Source organism: Panthera leo, chromosome A2 (genome assembly GCF_018350215.1).
Source record: "Panthera leo isolate Ple1 chromosome A2, P.leo_Ple1_pat1.1, whole genome shotgun sequence".
Classification (NCBI taxonomy): domain Eukaryota; kingdom Metazoa; phylum Chordata; class Mammalia; order Carnivora; family Felidae; genus Panthera; species Panthera leo.
The window spans coordinates 80,326,598-80,344,834 of NC_056680.1; the positions used below are offsets into that span (position 1 = coordinate 80,326,598).

Sequence of the window (18,237 nt, forward strand, 5' to 3'; positions counted from 1 at the left end):
CTCACAGATTCTGGGGATTTGGAGGCAGATTTTTTAGGGAGAAGAGAGGATTGTTCACTTTACTACAGGTAGTATTCTTCATCCCTGAATTGGAAGCATGCAGACAATACATACCTGTCTGCAGCTGGGGACTTGGGAATTGAGGGGTAGGTGGGAAGGGCTGGGACAAGGAACCCTTATTGGGTTACTGAGTCCATGGAGAATCAGATACCAGAGGGATTGGTCTAATCTTTGTGGGGAAGAAGGCAATCGTTTTTCTCCCTCTGTCCATAATAAATGCCATCCAAGTTGGATGACCCTTGTACTGGAAATATGTTGGGCAATTTAAAAAGGATTAGAAAACTGAAATTCTTGTTTGCTGAGTCACTGATGGCAGAGCCACATGACTGGCTGAGCACTGGGAATAAACTGTTTGAATGTGGAAATACTGAAGGATCAGTTTCTTTTCTTTCCTTTTTTTTTTTTTTTTATGCTTACTTTTGAGAGAGAGAGAGCATGTGCATGGGGAAGGGGCAGAGAGAGGCAGTCAGAAGACCTGAAGTGGGGTCCCCACTGACAGCAGAGAGCCCGATGTGGGGCTTGAAATAACAAATCACGAGATCATGACCCGAGCTGAAGTTGGATGCTTAACCAACTGAGCCACCCAGGCACCCTTGAAGGTTCATTGTTTCTGATGGTAGATTGGCACATGCTGTAGTCTGAGAGCATAACTATCCATAGACGCCGGTCAGGGGTGGAGGGACCCTGCATGTGAGAGCCCACGCTGGCTCCTTTTGCTGCATTTCTCTCCAAGTGTTCCATGGAGACATGTGCTCTTGGAGCCCAATCTCCATCCTTGACCACTCTCCAGGCACCCAGGAATTGGAGTCCTGCCAAAATGGTCTCAAGCCTGCCTTCAGGGCCAGCAGCAACCTCTCCCCCATGACTGTCCTCATGAGGTCAGGCAGCACACTATTGTGTGCACCCCAAAGCCTGGGGGTGGCTCTCTGTTGGTCATGGATGGGACTCAGACACGGGGAAGGGTCCACATGGATAAGCTGCAGGCCATCACAGTACAGGACAAAAGCTTGAAGCCAATGTCCTGAACCAGTTGCCAACTCTCCCCGAGTGTGCTCCTGGGTCTAGCAGAGAGTTCTGAAGAAGCAAAGAACTCTAAAGAACCCGGGCTTCCTCATCCTTACGAAGGTGTATTTTGTTAAGGTAGGAGGATTGAATATCTTTTACTTAACAGTTTGTCAGTCTGATGTATAACCTTTTTTTTTTTTTTTAACGTTTATTTATTTATTTTGAGAGCCAGTGTGAGTGAGCTGGGGAGGGGCAGAGACAGAGGGAGAGGGAGAGAGAGAATCCCAAGCAGGCTCTGCACTGTCCTTGCAGAGTCCAACGCAGGGAATGAACCCATGCACAACAAGATCGTGACCTGTGCCAAAATCAAGAGTTGTACTCTTAATCCACTGAGCCACCCAGGCACCCCTGATGTATAACTTTTCAATAATAAGATATGTAGGATGTGTGCCTTGTTAATCCTCTTGCCTTGGGCTCTGCACGTGTTAGGGGCAGGGCTGGCCAGACCTATGCTCACTGCTACCAGTAGCAATGTGGAAGTGAGAGGTGTGCCCACATAGCACAAAGCAGCACAAGGAAAGCACCATGATAGGAAGTAATCATGTCAAGTTCTCTGGGCACTCAAGGGAATGCAAAAAGTTCAATGAATCCCTCAAGTCATTAGGAAAGTCTCTATTTCAGGGCCTCAACCTTCAAAAGATAGGGTGTTTAGTTAGCTGGGGTGAGGGAGATAAATGAGATTTAATGCCTCCCGTGTTAACTGTCAGGTTTTGGTGTTTAGATTTTGGAATATGTTTGATTCTTTATTCTGAGTTATAATCTTTTGTTGTAACTGTGTAATTCAGCTCCATGGGAACTAAAAATAATGTTAACAAAAAACCTAAACCAAAAAAATAAGTGATTTTTCATAACCAGTGTGCCCCCATGAAGACTTCACTCAGGGGATCTGGGTGGCTCAGTCGGTTAACTGTCTGACTCTTGATTTTGGCTGGAGTCCTAGTCTCCAGGGTCATGAGTTCGAGTCCTGAATCAGGCTCCATGCTGACAGGTTGGAGTTTGCTTGGGACTCTCTCTTCCTCTTTCTTTGCCCCTCCCCTACTCATGTTTCTCTCTCTTTCTCTCTCTCTCTTTCTCTCTCTTTCTCAAAATAAATAAACTTAAAAAATTAAAAAGACTTCAGTCAAATAATATTCTGTGAACCACTTAGGTATGAAGGGATTCTTTTTCACTGAAGAAAACCATAGCAGGTTGGCCAATTTCTTGTTAACTTATCAGGGATTTCTCCCAACCTAATTAACGTGAGGATTAAAAGCTGTTAAAATCAGTTATTCAACACTGATACCATTTTAAAAGCTAAAACTAGTGTTTTAAATGAACAAATTCAAGTATAAAAGCTCAAAAAACGCTCTGAAATCTAAAATTCTTCTTAAGCACAAAATACATAATGATTGCATAATGATTGCTTTGGTTCCCTTTTTTTTTTTTTAAGTAATCTCTAGGCTGAACATGAGGTTTGAACTCATGGCCCTGAGATTGAGTCACATGCTGTGCCTACTGATTCAGTCAGGCCCACCTCACCTGTTGCTGTGTTTTTGTTTTTTTTTTTTAAATCTCTAGTTTCATGATTTTTTTATTAAAAAAATTTTTTTAATGTTTATTTACTTTTGAGAGAGAGAGAGAGAGAGAGAGAGAGAGGTGTGAGTGGGGGAGGGGCATAGAGAGGGAGGCACAGAATCCAAAGCAGGCCCCAGGCTCTGAGCTGTCAGCACAGAGCCCAACGTGGGGCTTGAACTCACGAACTGTGAGATCATGACCTGAGCTGAAGCCAGACGCTTAACCGACTGAGTCACCCAGGTGCCCCTTATGATTTTTTTTAAATGTTTATTTTTGAGAGAGAGAGAGAGAAAGAACAAGGGGCAGAGAGAAAGGGAGACACAGAATCTGAAACAGGCTCCAGGTTCCAACCTGTCAAGGCAGAGCCCAATGTGGGGCTCAAACTCACAAATCATGACCTGAGCTGAAGTTGGACACTTAACCTACTGAGCCACCCAGGTGCCCCAAATTTCATGATTAAAAGTAGCATGCTAACTTGTACTATCTCAGCGCTATTCTTGGAGGCACAGAATTTTCCAGGTGGAATAGATCGTGATAATAGTGGCAGACTAACCCCTCTGCTCTTGGAGTTCTCCCCTGTATTTTTTTGTGGTGCTAATCCACAGAAAATGCTATTTCTCAGAAGAACTTAGTTTACTTGGGGCTTAGATTTTACATTTTGAAGATCATACTCTGAATCTTTCAGATTAAAAAAAATAAATAAACTGGCCAGCTACCAGTAAGAGGGATGTTACTTTCCACACAACTAAAATACCATAATATTTGGGTAGTCTCTTTTCTAGTGGGATAAATGCTAAATCAAAGTATGATCTCATAACTATAGTGTGTGAACTTACTTGTAAGAAGGCAAAGAAGCTAAATTTTTAGTGATTGCTTTGGATCTGCTGCCTTCTCCAGTTGCCACTATCACCCTCTAATTGAGAGACCTGCAGTGGTCTCCAATTTTTATTGTGAATGCCAAACAAAAATCTCATGTGTATTTTATAATGTGCTTCTGTACGGATACATATTCATTATGAAACTCAAGATCAGAAAGCAGAAAAGATGAGATTTAAAAACCTAAGAAGAAGTTCTTTTTTCTTGCATACTCACTGGGCTGGGGCAACCCACTTTGGAAGCTGTTGCTGTAAGTTGACATCATTTGACTCAAAGAATTTCCTCTAGGCTGCTATTTCTGCTTTTAAAAAGAAGAAACATTTGGAGAATTTTTACTTAACTGTCCCTTCCCTTTAGGTAGAACATAGCCTTGACTCTACCTTGTTTGTTTGTTTATTTTGACAGAGAGCATGAGCAAGGGAGGGGCAGAGAGAGAGAATCCCAAGCAGGCTCCATGCTGCCAGTGTGCAGTCCAATGTGGGAATCAATCCCACCAACTGCCAGATCATGACCTGAGCCAAAATCCAAGAGTCAGATGCCTAACCCACTGAGCCACCCAGGTTCCCCTTGCCTTTTTTTCTTCTAGACCATCTCAGGTACTAAGAGACTAGGGGCAGAAAAGAAAGGTAACATAGAGGTCAGCAAACTTTTTTGGTGAAGGATCAGATAGTAACTATTTTAGGCTTAGTGGGTCCAATGTCTCTGGCACAAGTACTCAGCTCTGCCCTTGTAGTGCAAAAGCAGTTAGACAATATGTAAATGATTGAATGTTGTTGTGGAAAAATAAAACTTTATGGGCACTGCAAATTTTACATAATTTTCAGATGTCACAAAGTATTTTTCTTTAAAAAAATTTTTTTTATGTTTGTTTTAGAGAGGGGGGCGGGGAGGGAGGGACAGGGAGAGAGGGACCCACAGAATCTGAAACAGGCTCCAGGCTCCTAGCTGTCAGCACGAAGCCCGATGTGGGGCTCGAACCCATGCACCATGAAATCATGACCTGAGCCAAAGTCAGACGCTTAACTGACTGAGCCACCCAGGCGCCCCCAAATATTTTTCTTTTGATTCCCAACTCCCTCTGCCCACCATGTAACCATTCTTAGCTCACAGGCCATATGAAAATAGGTGCAACCTCAAACTGTAAAACTGCAGGAAGAAAACAGGACCTTGGACTTGGCAGTAGTTTCTTAGATAGGACACCAAAAGCACAGGCAACAAAAGCAAAAAGACAAATGAGACTATCTCAAATTTGTGCATCAATGACAGAGAGTGAAAAGGCAATCTACAGAGTTGTAGAAAGTATTTGCAAGTCATACATCTGATAAGGGGTTAATAATCCAGACTACATGAAGAATCCTATCTCTCAACAATGAAAAATAAAATAATTAAAATTGGGCAAAGGAATTGACTAGATATTCCCCAAAGAGGGTATACAAATGGCCAAGTATACAAACAAGATGTTTGGCATTCCTAAGCATCAGAAAACTGTTAATAAAAACCACAATGAGCTATCACATCAAACCCATTAGGATGGCTACTACCAACCAGAAAATCACAAATGTTGGTGAGGACGTGGAGATATTGGAACCCTTGTGCGGTATTGGTGCGGTTGTAAAATGACGCAGCCACTACAGGAACAGTATGGAGGATCCTCAAAATAGTAAAAATAGGACTGCCAGATCATATGGCATTACTGCTTCTGGGTACATATCTAAAAGAATGATAGCAGGGTTTGAAGAGACATTTGAGCATCCATGTTTACAGCATCACTATTCACAATTACCAAGAGGGCAACCCAAGTGTCCATGAGTGGATGAATGGATAAATAAGATGTGGTAAATAAATACAATGAGATATTATTCAGTCTTAAAAAGGAAGAAAATCTCATCACACACTACAACATGGATGAACCTTGAGGACATTATGCCAAGTGAAATAAGCCAGTCACAAAAGATCATTACTGGATGATTCCACTTATGTGAGTTATTTAAATAGTCAAATACACATAAACAGAAAGGAGAATACTGGTTTTCAGGGCCTAGGGATAGGGGGAAAGGGGAGCATTGTTTAATGGGTTTCAGAGTTTCAGAGTTTAATGGGTTTACAGAGTTTCAGATATGCAAGATGAAAAAGTTCCGGAGATCTGTTTGCCCAATAATGTGAATACACTTAACACTACTGAACTATGCCCTTAACATAAAAATGGTTAAGATACTAAATGTTAAGGGTATTTTTTACTGCAATAGAAAAAGAGAAAACCAAGGGCGTCTGGGTGGCTCAGTTGGTTGGGCGTCCAACTTCAGCTCAGGTCATGATCTCATGAGTTCCAGCCCCACACCCAGCTCGCTGCTGTCAGTGCAGAGGCCATTACAGATCTTCTGTCTCTCTCTCTCTCTCTCTCTCTCTCTCAAATGTTTTTTTTTTTTAAATCTTGATACTGTGATTCCTTCTTCATCAAAAAAAAAAAAGCAAGAGAAAACCTAATGCTATAATATAATGAATGTTGAGAATTTTGCATTCTGAAAAATAGTTTGAATCGAAAATAAAACATCTGGCCTTCAGGCCAAATTTTGCTGACCCTTGGCCTAAACGCATTTCAACTCCCCCTATAGGCACCCTGTCCTGTCTTCATGCATTTTTCCTTGAAACTATGTATGTACGTATGTATATATGTTTATTTTTGAGAGAGAGAAAGAGAGTGTGAGCAGGGAAGGGACAGAGAAAGAGGGAGACACAGAATCCAAAGCAGGCTCCAGGTCTGAGCTGTCAGCACAGAGCTCGAGGCAGGGCTCGAACCCACGAACCGTGAGATCACGACCTGAGCTCAAGTAGGACGCTTAAGTGACTGAGCCACCCAGGTGCCCCTCAAAGCTTTTTTAAATAAAATCTTCAAATATTATAATGCAAGTGGCCGTACAGCCTCAGAGTAGGGAGTCTGGGGAGGTAAGATGGGTAGTTTCCAAGAACAAAGAGTTCATGGCAGGGTGTCCATTAGAATTTAGTTACCCAACGTCTTTCTTGCTATTTGGAGTTATCTGTGGATTTTTTTTTTTTTTTTAATGTTTTGAGAGAGAGTGCAAGCAGGGGTGCGGCAGAGGGAGGGGGACAGAGGACCCATAGCAGGCTCTGCGTTGACAGCCTGATGTGGAGCTTGAACTCACGAACTGTGAGATCACGGCCTGAGCCAAAGTCAGAGGATCAACCAATTGAGCCCCCAGGTGCCCTGAGTATCTATAGGTTCCTAATGATCATGAAAACAGTCTTTAGTTTGACTGGAGGTGAAAGCAGGTGTTAACTGGATTCCACAGGTGCTGCTATAAATATGTACTGAATTAAAGTCTTCTAGTAACTAGTTCTTTAGTGCTCCGAGTACTTAGGCCTGGAGCAAGGAGGCCCCACTTAAAAAAAAAAATTTTTTTTTAATGTTTATTTTTGAGAGCGAGAAAGACAAAGTGTAAGCAGGGGAAGGGCAGAGAGAGAAAGAGACACAGAATCTGAAGCAGGCTCCAGGCTCTGAGCTGTCAGCACAGAGCCTGACATGGAGCTCAAACTCACAAACCAAGATATCATGACCTGAGCTGAAGTCACGCTCAACCAACTGAGCCACCCAGGAGCCCGAAGGAGGCCTCACTTTAAAGATGAAAGAGCTATTATGCTGAAATTGTTTTATATGTGACTTTTTCAAAGTAAGTAGCACCTAACATTTTGTGAAGTATTAAAATAATTAGTAGCAGTCTCCAGAAAAGTTATATTGGCCATTAGCCATGCATAGAGAACCGTTTCCTAATTTTCTTTTTTTACAGCTTTAATTAACATTTAAAAATTAAGTAATTTTTTTAAAGACTTTATTTTCAAGTAATCTCTACAACCAATGAAGGGCTAGAAACTATAACACAGAAATCAAGAGTCGCATGCTCTACTGGCTGAGCCAGCCAGGTGCCTCTAAAAATTAAGTAATGTTAAAAATCAAAATTCAACTGAGTAGATTTTAAAGATATTATTGGCTTTATTCAGTGAATGAATCATGAATTGGGCAGCATCACATCTAGCAGATAGAAAGGACTTCTAAGGGGCTGTACAAAATGAAAGACTTTTATGGGCAGGAGGTGTTGTTAAAATCCGACTTCTGTACTCTGGAGCTGAAATATAACTTGAAGACAGAGTTTGGGGATAAGAGCACCAATGGTTTTATTACTTTGCCAGGCAAAGGAGGCTGCTGTAGGCTAATGCCTTCAACACTGCAGACCCGCCTGGGGTAAAAGACTGAGGGGTTTCAAAGTGAAATATAGCATCTAAATGGTTTCCATAGGTATCTGGTATGAGCCTCCAGCCATGCTCATTGTATTCTAGCTAGCATCAAACCAGCACTGGCCACGGGAGCCACTCCTCGAGGTTAGCAAGATGTCAACACCTTTACTGAGTTCCCGGAACAAAGGATTCTACAGAAAAACAAGTGAAGGGGAGGGAGAGGGTTCAAGAATAAGGAAGAGAAAAACACGTACAGTTTAAAGTCAAGCCTTGCTGAAGCATTAGTGTGACCGTCTTAATTTCCATTCGTCTTTATGTGTCTATAGGGGTTTCAAAGAAGTTACACAAGGAAAAAGTGGATCGTTGTGTCAAGGTCCCTTTCCTTTAGGTGATGGCAGGTTCTATTAAGGTGGATGATCTTAATAGTGCTGACCAGGAGATTCCTGGTTGGTTTAAGATCCCATTTCTGAGAGGCAAAAAAACGAATTCTCAGTTTGGCTATGTGAAGCTTAGCATGAGTGACTCCATCTGGGGCCTGATGTCTTGTTGTTAACAGTAACAATTTAGAAGACAAATAGTTATCATTATGTGCAAAGTGCCTGACTTCCTAGGGGCGGACAAATAAAACTCGTTCAGCAAGTCAAGATCTAAAATTAAGCCATGAGTTAAAATGCAGAGGGTGCAGTGTTCATTTTGCCCTATCCTGGGAAGCAGGGCTAACAAGAAATTTTGCCTGGAGTAATATAAATTGTTACACTAATCATCTTCTTTTGGTCTAGAAAAAAATCCAACCATTAAGCTTTAGAAGTTGAGCTGACAGAGACTGCAACACAATCCATAAAGTTTATGTAGTATTCCAGGAGTTAAGCAAGCATTAACACTACTCCTTAATTAATACAGCTTCAATTACCATTTCAATGTTGTGGTAAAAGACTGTTCGTTCCTCTTAGATTCCACTGATTTACAGAGAGGTGCTTACCTGTCCTCAAGGGAAAACACCTTGTGAACAGTTGTCTCTTCATAGTATCTGTAAGTATATGTAGAGAAGAGTTAGCAAGTGAACGTTTCCAATTGCTTCTTAAGCATAGTAAGCAAATACAGCACATGAGCCTAGACAGTATTCTAGTTCAGAGGGGGGGAAAGGGGGTTTATAAAGACATTCTTGGGACAATCCTAGAAACTTGAATATGGACTGAATATTGAATGGCATCAAGGAATTGTTTTCTCAGGTGTGCTAATGGTATTCTAATTCTGGAGCAAATGTCCTTATTCTTAGCAGGGGCAGGCTGAAGTATTTAGGGGTGACAAGTTTTGATGTCTGCAACTTATTCAAATGGGTATAACAAAAAGGCATATCTATTTTCTATATATTTGGACATCTTCATAACAAAATGTGAGGGGAACAACAAGCTTCTTTTTACGTTCCTTAGCCAGAAGCACGTGAAGAACCTCGGAGCATAACTTTAACTCACAATTTTGGTTTGTAGCTCTGTTCCTTTCCTTTCGCACCTCAGGTACCAGCTTCTGAATGCAGTCTGAGCTCCACCCAGGCACAACCAGCTCTAAATCACACTTCAGGCAGTAACATTTGGGAACTGTGCAAGCTCGGTTGAGGAAATAAAAGTCCACACCTGACATTATCCGTGTATTCCTACAGCATTACAGGTGCACTTTCACTTGCAAATAGTAAAGTAATTTGGTTTGCATTTTCCAGCAGTCCTATCTGCATTTGGGCCCTGTGTGGTGTTTCTTCCCCAGCATGCCATGCCACCCCACCCCGCCCCTCAAGTCCTGGAGGACCATGGACACAAACAGAAGACTCTGAATGAAGCAATCTTTTTGCCCAACCACCTGCTGTTGAATTGTTTCAACCTAATTTCAACCTGTTTATAAATTACTTCTTGAAACAGCTAATATCATCCTGCAGTTTAAATAGAAAATCCTGGGAGAAACTCAGAATCACAGTTTCATGCTCTTTAGTCATCATCTAGAGAGTGTAAAAAAAAAAAAAAAAAAGACAAGAACTGTGTGTACCAGTAGGCTGTGACATCGCTTTAAAAAGTAATGAGCACACCGTGACCAGGCAGTACTGCCATTAATATTCAACACCTCTTGTACAACACACTTCAAATTAGTTTCTTCGCTTCCAGGCTCATGGCACCATCGGTTGTAAGTATGCTGCTACCAAGTGCTTGTCTACTACAATCGCAACGGCTGTGAGATGCCACCTAAATCCCATTTAGTCTCAGCAATTAGGGCCGGTGTCTAGGAACGTGTTCATGCATCTGAAAGTTAGCTATTGATTTAGGTCAGGGTAACCAATCCTGTATAAAAAAAGGCTTCTGCAGAGGGTTCCAGAGGTGCGGGCCGGCCGAGGGGGCGCTAAGCGCGGGCCCCGCGGCGCCTCCTTTACCAAGATGGCCTCGGCGCTGGGGTCCACGGGCGCGGCCATCTTGTAAAGGCCAGAGCGGCGGCCCGTAGGGGGCTACCGCTGGCAGAGCTGCCAGATTCGAAGGTCACAACGAGTGAGCGAGCAGCCCACGTGGAGCGAACTTCGCCTCGGTCTGTGGGTACAGCTCGCCCCCGGGATGGCGAGGCGACGAGCGCTGAGGCGCTGCCTGCAGCTGTTGGCGCCCTCGGCAGAGCCGGCGCGCCGGGGCCGGGGGCGGCGGAACCCAGGCGCCGGCCGCCGCGGCCCCTCCCTCCGCGCGGGGGTGCTGTGCCCGGGGGCGCTGTGGCCCGCAGCCCTGGAGCAGCGGCAGCGGCGGCGGCGCGCGCGCCCAGCCGCCCCCCGCGCCAGGTGAGCCCGCCCCCCTGCCGCCTCGAGCTGTAGCTCCCCGAGCTCCGCGCTCCCGCTCGCTCTCCCGCCCGCGTATCTTTTTCGCGGCTCGCTTCCCCCTCGGCCTCTGGGTGGGGCAGCCAGCACACCCCGGCCTGGGGCCGTTTGGACTGCTCGGCGAAGTGGAGCGCGCAGTGGGTGGGATTACCGGGGCCGAGCCCTGCCTCGTCCTGGAGATGCTGTACTTGTGAGCGGCAGGCGTTCGTTTGAATTTCTGCACCTCTAGAGTTGCGGAGCCCGCGTCTCTGAAGCTGCCTGGGTGAAGAGCCACGTTATTATTTTTTTTTTCTCTTGGGAAAGTAGCCGTCTCTGGGACTTGTTTTAGATCCCATCTTCTCTTCAAATCACCAGGTCACATCTTCGCTGATCGAAATACATGTGGGTGTATTTTCTGTGGCTGTATGTAAATGAATGGGTCGACAGCATTCTTAGAGCAACTTATTTCTGCCTCATATAGGGTGTTTATCTTTTAAAACTTCATTCCAACAGGTTTCTTTGCTTTTGTCTTGAAAATGAACCACGAATGGAATAGCAGAAGAAAGGAGCAAGGTGGGGTGGGGTGGTGGAAGCTGGTGCTTTCTGAGTTTTCTGTTCTGTGGTTGTTTCTTAAGTTGGGTATTATTGCGGGCGGTCCCCGCCCCCGGTATAGAACTCGCTGGGGCGCTGATAGTTGAGATAAATATGCTTCCTCGGGCTACGATCTGATATCAACACGGCAACCGAACCTGGAGAATATTAAGAGAATGAGAAAAGTTAACCTTTAAAAAGTCATTTAGTTCTTGTCCTTGCCTTTACTGTTATAATATGACTCACCTCCTTTACTTGGGCTGAGCATGAAGTGTTTGCTATTTGATAATTCTGAGTAATTTATTGAGAGACACTCCTGAGATACAGCTCTCTGAAAATTAAACAGTTTCAATCTCTTTAAAAGTGGATATCTAGCATTTCTATTTATATTTTAGTGTTTTTGATTTAGCCTCGGACATCAATACCATTTAGGAAGAAATTACGTAATCTTTAAAAGGAAAAGATTACCCATATCCCACAATAGTTTGATGTTGTTGCAAGAAAACATCAGGTCTGTGAGAGAAATTAGGGCAAGTGTATTTAAGAGAGATTGACTTCACTTAAGACTGTTTTGGGTTAACTGAAAATATAGTCCCAATTTTCAGAAATTTTTTGTTAGATTCTGCAGGCTTTCCTGCTGCAAAAATTTCGGTAAGTCTCCAAAAGAGGAAAAATACTTAATGTATTTCTCATACCTTGTTTTCACTCACAATTCCAAGTTAAGTTGTACCGATTTCATATTGCAAAACTTAATTTTTAAAGTAGTCCAAGGATAATTGTATGAAGGATCTTTTAATGTAAGCATTCCATCGTAGGGTTTTGGTTATGTTTTAGTTGATAGAGTCATCCTCATGTTTGAAAACGGTATTATTTATGTTCCTTTGGTGTTTGTGAGTTTGGGAAACTGAGGGGGAACATTTTGTCTCTGTTGGGAAAGATACTATTTGCCTTTGATTTTGGTGTTTCATTCTGCTTTTTCTTTGTAGTGGTAGATGGCTGTGGATGTGGTGGGTTTTTCCATGCCATTCTACTCTTTATGTAAATAAGATATGGCTATAGCTGGGAGGCTGTGTTCGTCTGGCATTTTAGATTGAAAAGCACACAAGTAAAAAGTGTTAGCATTGAAGAAGTATTTGGGAGCCATATTCGCACATAAGTAATGGTTAATGAGCGAGCATCTTTATGCTGAAGGCCTGTGAGAGCATGTATAAAAGTGGCATTAAAGAAAAATCCCTCGTTAATTCTAGCATAAGGCCCAAGTAATAAACCATTCTAACTGCTATAATACTGAAGAATTCTACCTATCTCTGCCTGCCTGTCTCTTTATAGTTAGTGCTTTGCGGGACTTGTCTTTTGAATTTACAACTATTTATTGTGTATTTAAATATCTTATTAATAGACTTTTGTGATAGATTATGTATGAACTCCTATGACCCCAGGGTCGGTTTGGTTATGTCAGAAATAGTCTTTTGCCAACTCAGGTGGTTAAATAATGTATTATAAGTATTATAACTATGACTTACAAAGCCCTTTCACGTACTTATGTATTTTTAGTTTAATTTAATAGACCTACAGTGTGTGAAATTATTAACGTTGTTCTACAGATGATGCAAACAGGAAACTGAGAGCTGGGAAGTTTTAGTGGTTTCCCAAGGTCCCTTAGCACAGCAGCTCTGGCCTTCTGTAGTAGTATCCACTGCTGCCTCTTGTCAGAAAGGTGTGCTAATGAAGCCAAGGTAGAGTGGTGTTGCTCAGCAAGCTCTGGTCAGCGTCACAGCCACAGATTGTACCCCTAAACCTATTGTTTGTGAATGGTCAGTATCACTGGTTAAAGAGGCCCAGGACTGGCTTATAGATGGATCAGCATAAATTCACAAGTGTGTTTGAGAAATAACTCAGTATGTACCTGTTAGCTAAAACAATCCATTTTTTCCCTTGAAGGCAGCAGATTTTCATGTTTATCTTATTTGGGGGTCTTCCCAGATTAAGGAATAGTAACACGTTGACCGAAAGGAAGTGCCCGTACACCTCTATGCTCTTCTGAAATCTCTCTTATTTCTGAAAGTAAAGTTGTCAGAATAAAGAAACACCAAGCTTCCTGATTGTTCCTGGCACTCCTTACCCTGGTCAGATGCTTGTTTGCTTTGCTTACAAGACTCTGATGCTAGGACATCTGGACAACACGCAGTAATTGGTTTGGAAAGTTTTCTGTAGTTCTTCAAACTACAAAGATGTTTGTTCTCTTTTTAAGTTACTGTGTTCATTCCTTTGGCTTGTTTGGAGAGTTTGTGAAAAGAAGTACTGTGCGTTTATTCAGAATATGGTGCTATTATATGGTTGAAGTAACTAAGGACAGTTAAAAAGTTTCTAGACTCCCTTTTTAAAAAACTTAAGGCCCGTTTATCTGTTTATGAGCTAAACTAAGTAAAATATCCTGCATGAGGTGAAATGTGTCCTTTATCTTCTTATTCTGATCATTGCTCTTCTGATCCAAGTGTTGTTAAATATAATTACGATGAGAGCATGGCTCATAAGTAGTCCAGGTTCTATCACCAGGCAGAGCTGGAGCCTCTGAATGTCATGTCACTCTCCAGCCTGACTCGCTTCACCTGTGAAGTAAAGGGGTTCACACAGTGATGAACTTGAGTCATGGGATGTTCAAGTTAGAAAGGACTGAAGTGTGTACCTCGTGTTTAATTTACAGATTTCCTGTTTCTACTCTTGCAAGAGTTTTTAGCCAATCATGATAACCACAAAGCCAAAACTTCAAAATTAGGCTTCACCATTTCACAGAGATATACTTTAACATTCTTGGATGGAAGTTGATTCCTCTGTCATTCTTTGCCCATATGGTGTCTCAGTTTTTTTTTGTTTTTTTTTTTTTTTAATTTTTTTTTTTTTTTTAACATTTATTTATTTTTGAGACAGAGAGAGACAGAGCATGAACAGGGGAGGGTCAGAGAGAGAGGGAGACACAGAATCGGAAGCAGGCTCCAGGCTCTGAGCCATCAGCCCAGAGTCCGATGCGGGGCTCGAACTCACGGACCGTGAGATCGTGACCTGAGCCGAAGTCGGCCGCTCAACCGACTGAGCCACCCAGGCGCCATGGTGTCTCAGTTTCATTGTGTTCTCAGCTTGTTTTTTAACTGGCAAATATGAATGCTGGTAGACACGTTTGAATAAATCACAATGAAGAGTTTGACAACCTTTTGATGTTGTCAGCAATATTCTCTTGGTTAAGCATGAATATGTAGACCTTTGTAATTCCTTTTTGCTTAGCTGCCTAAATATCTTAAAATCATATTTTATAATAATGGTTATCTCCAATTTACTATAAACTGCTCACATTTTAGTTTTATTTATTTTTGATAGAGACAGAGCACAAGTGGGGAGGGGCAGAGAGATAAGGAGACACAGAATCCGAAGCAGGCTCCAGGCTCCGAGCTGTCAGCACAGAGCCCGACGCCAGGCTCGAACTCACAAACCGCGAGATCATGACCTGAGCTGAAGTTGGACGCTTAACCGACTGAGCCACCCAGGTGCCCCAACTGCTCACATTTTAGCAAGTCTTATTGAAGACCTAACTATGCATTTATATGGTACCCCGAGGCTGTAGAGTGACCATTCCTCCAGGTTTTCCTGAGACTGAGGAAGTTCAGGATGTAGGACTCTCCGTGCTGAAACTGGGAAAGCCCTGGGCACGCTAGATACATTGATCCCCATGCCTGAAGTTGTCTTCATGGAACTTGATTAACAATTCTTCTTGGTTGGAAGGGTAAGATGCTAGGTGGTTATATGCTGGATGGACTCAAAGACATCTTTTCAAGGCAAGGAAAAGCTCTTCAAGGCCTCATGTGTAGTTTCTGTTTATATGGCTGAAGTATAGAACTATATAAAAACACTTCATTATTTGTTCTTCACAGTGTAACTGTATATATTTAAAAAATATTTTTTAATGTTTGTTCCTTTTTGGGGGGGGAGGGGCAGAGAGAGAGGGAGACACAGAATCCCAAGCAGGCTCCAGGCTCTGAGCTGTCAGCACAGAGCCTGATGTGGGGCTCTAACCCAAAAGCTGTGAGATCATGACCTGAGCCGAAGTCAGACGGTTAACTGACTGAGACACCCAGGCGCCCACACAGTGTAACTTTAAATGAGAACAGTTCAGTAATTAAATGGGTCACATCATTTGAAATCCTCTCCCTGTAAAATTAAAAGGGCAGTTAATATTTATAAGGGAACTTATCAGGGAACTACTAAGTGCTTTTGACTTTGAAAGGGACAAAAAAGGACAATGTTGAAAGCAAAAAAAGGCTAGCCTGTCTGTGAGCCTTTAACTGTTAGCTATAGGTTGCTAACTTTGAAACTGGTATCTGTTCTAGATAAATTTATTGGATTTTCCTTGCAGATCCAGCATGGTGAGTGGAAAGACTCACTGTGGCATGGACTTTGGAATCTGATTCAACTTGGGTTGGATCTCCAGGTCTAGCTGTTAACCAGCTTTTTCACTTTATGCAAACTGTTAAACTCTGTAAACCTTTTGTGACATCACCTTTAACATAAGGATCGAATGTTATGTTATGCTGGGAATGTTGTGAGGATCAAACACGATAACGAATACATTTAAAGTGGCACATAGTAAGTGCACATAGTAAGTATGGCGATAAACAGTAGCGGTCATGTCTGCTGCTCGGGGTACCCACGTTTGGATTAGGAAGGCTGTATTACGAAGGATTGTGTTTTCATAGCTTCCCTGAACTTTGCAGCTATGGTTATTGTCTCAGTTGGGATTCGTTCGGGGAGGCCTAGAGTTGGAAAGTCCAGACTTGTTATGGGGGGCCCCCGAAGTCGTTTTAGACCTCTGTGCCATTCCCAGGAATCGCCATCATATTCATGGCTCACAGTGGCTCCAGCCAGCAAGATGCAGGAAGAATCAAAAATAATGTCTCCCTTTCCCTTAAGGAGACTCCCAGAGCATCACGTGAGACTTCTTTTTGCTTGAATCACAAAATGTCGTTAATATGGCTGATCCCGAGTTGGAAAGGTGGGAAAGGTAGCCATTTAGGTGGCGCAGAGCTAGTAACCATAAGTGAAACCGAGGCTCTGTTACTGAAGAGAAAGGGGGGAAGGGGACTAGATTTTATGGTAGGCATCTTCTAGTCTTTACCGCTAGGTCACAACTTTACCAGCATAGAACTCAAGACCTCAGGAATTTCCTGGGATTTTTCAGTTTTTCTTTCTCTAATTAGTAGTGGGAATGCCCTCTGTTGGCTTTTTGTCTCACTGTCCTTTGGTTACTTTTGCTTCTCCTATAATTTTGATTTTATAATTTTGTTTTCAAAAACAATTAACTCTGCCCTAGTGAAGAGTAATTAGGCAATTAAACTCCGGTTCTTCATTTATTCATTCAATAAATATTATTGGGCACTCCTTATGTGTAGGCTACTTTGGGTTACAATAGGCAATGTGAATCACCACTGACTGTGTTTCCTTTTCTTTTGGTTTGGCTTCCTGGGAGCACAGAGTCAAATTTGTGACCCAGCTGGACTGAATACAAGTCTGTGACCTATCAACCTTTGTCCTTAGCATTGTGGTCTTCCCTGTCCTTGTGCTGTGTGGTCATCTTGGGGATTATGCGCCCCCCCCCCCCCCCAACTTGTAGTGTGGGACAGGGAGGAAGAGTAGGCTTTATTGTTGGCAGTTGCTAGGCTAGCATTAATTCAGGGGTGTCAGAAAGTCCCTTTGGTCCTTCTTAGATGCCTGTCCTACCTCTATGCCAATGACTAATTCGAAGCAGCAGTTCTTAACCCTGCCTATATTGGAATCACCCACAGAGTTTTTAAAAACTATCTGGGGAACTCCCACCTGACATTTTAATTCAGTAGCTTCAAGTATAGTTTAAATTTTTTTTAAATGTTTATTTATATTTAAGAGAGAGAGCACAAGTGGGGGAGGGGCAGAGAGAGAGGGAGACAGAATCCGAAGCAGGCTCCAGGCTCCAAGCTGTCAGCACAGAGCCCAACGTGGGGCTCAAATTCATGAGCTGTGAGATCATGACCAGAGCCAAAGTCGGATCCCCAGCTGACTGAGCCACCTGGGTGCCCCAACTCAGGTATAGTTTAACAGCCTTCATAGGTAATTCTGATGTGTAGCCAGCCTTGAGAATCCCAGGGTGAAGGCTTTGTACTCAGGTGGCTTGGAAATACTTAGGTAACAACGTGGGACTCCTCTCTATCAGTTATACTGGAGATCACATCCTTTCTTAATAACCTGTTTTGACCACCAGAAGGGGACGTGGCAGAGCACTGAGATTAGTCATCACTTGGGTAAGAGATACAAGACGCTGAATTGCTTTGGGGGACATTTAGCCAAAGTTGGCCATGCTTGCTTATTTTATGGGCTCCTATGGTGGGAAGTCCTTTGAGCCAAAGAATTCTCGTAAATGGGGCTCAAGCTCTGGGGAAGGTGCTGATTGTAGATGTGGCCACTGTTAGTATTATGAGTTTGCACATTTTTCTCCCTGGGGCAGGAAAGAGAGATAAGGAGGGTGAGGTGGAGAGGATTATTATTTTCAGAGCTAGGACACTATTCAAGGTTTATGAAAAGTCTTCTGGTAAATCCAGAGAGTTGCTGAGGCCATAAGGGGCTATGGGATTGCATAGGAATCCTTTGGAGAACCGTGGTTTCATTTTTGTTCTGAGTTGTATGAATTCCAGGAAGACCGGGACTTATTTTTACTCAAATAGAAGAACAAACACACGTTCCAGAGTTTCATTTCAGTTTATTCATGCCATTACTCTCTGCTCTCATATCTTATAAGTGCAGAAATTTAAAAATCGAATATGTATTCCACTAAAGTGCTTAGAATATAAGATAGTGGCTTACCGTTATTGAGGGCTTATTGCGTGCCAGACACTAGGCTATGGTTTATGTACATTTTGTCCAGTATCACAGTGAATGGGCACCAGACAAGGAAACTGTAAGAGTCAGAGATGACAAACTAGGAAGTATTTATTTTAAAATGTTTTAAA

General features: G+C 42.7%; 1 protein-coding gene and 1 long non-coding RNA gene across 3 annotated transcripts in view; one reads left to right on the forward strand and one right to left on the reverse strand.

Moving 5' to 3' along the window:
* Positions 1-7,592: 7,592 nt before the first annotated feature.
* On the reverse strand, positions 7,593-10,874 carry LOC122206762. The gene is made up of 3 exons (XR_006196571.1): positions 10,791-10,874; positions 8,783-8,830; positions 7,593-7,994 (listed from the first exon to the last, which is right to left on the reverse strand). It is a non-coding gene; the product is annotated as an uncharacterized LOC122206762 (long non-coding RNA).
* The window catches only part of NAPEPLD (N-acyl phosphatidylethanolamine phospholipase D), a 45,679-nt gene continuing 38,290 nt past the window's right edge, over positions 10,849-18,237 (forward strand). For both annotated transcript variants that reach the window (XM_042916151.1, XM_042916166.1), the window contains exon 1: positions 10,849-11,020. The gene's annotated coding sequence lies outside the window, so the exon portion shown is untranslated. The remainder of the gene's footprint in view (positions 11,021-18,237) is intronic.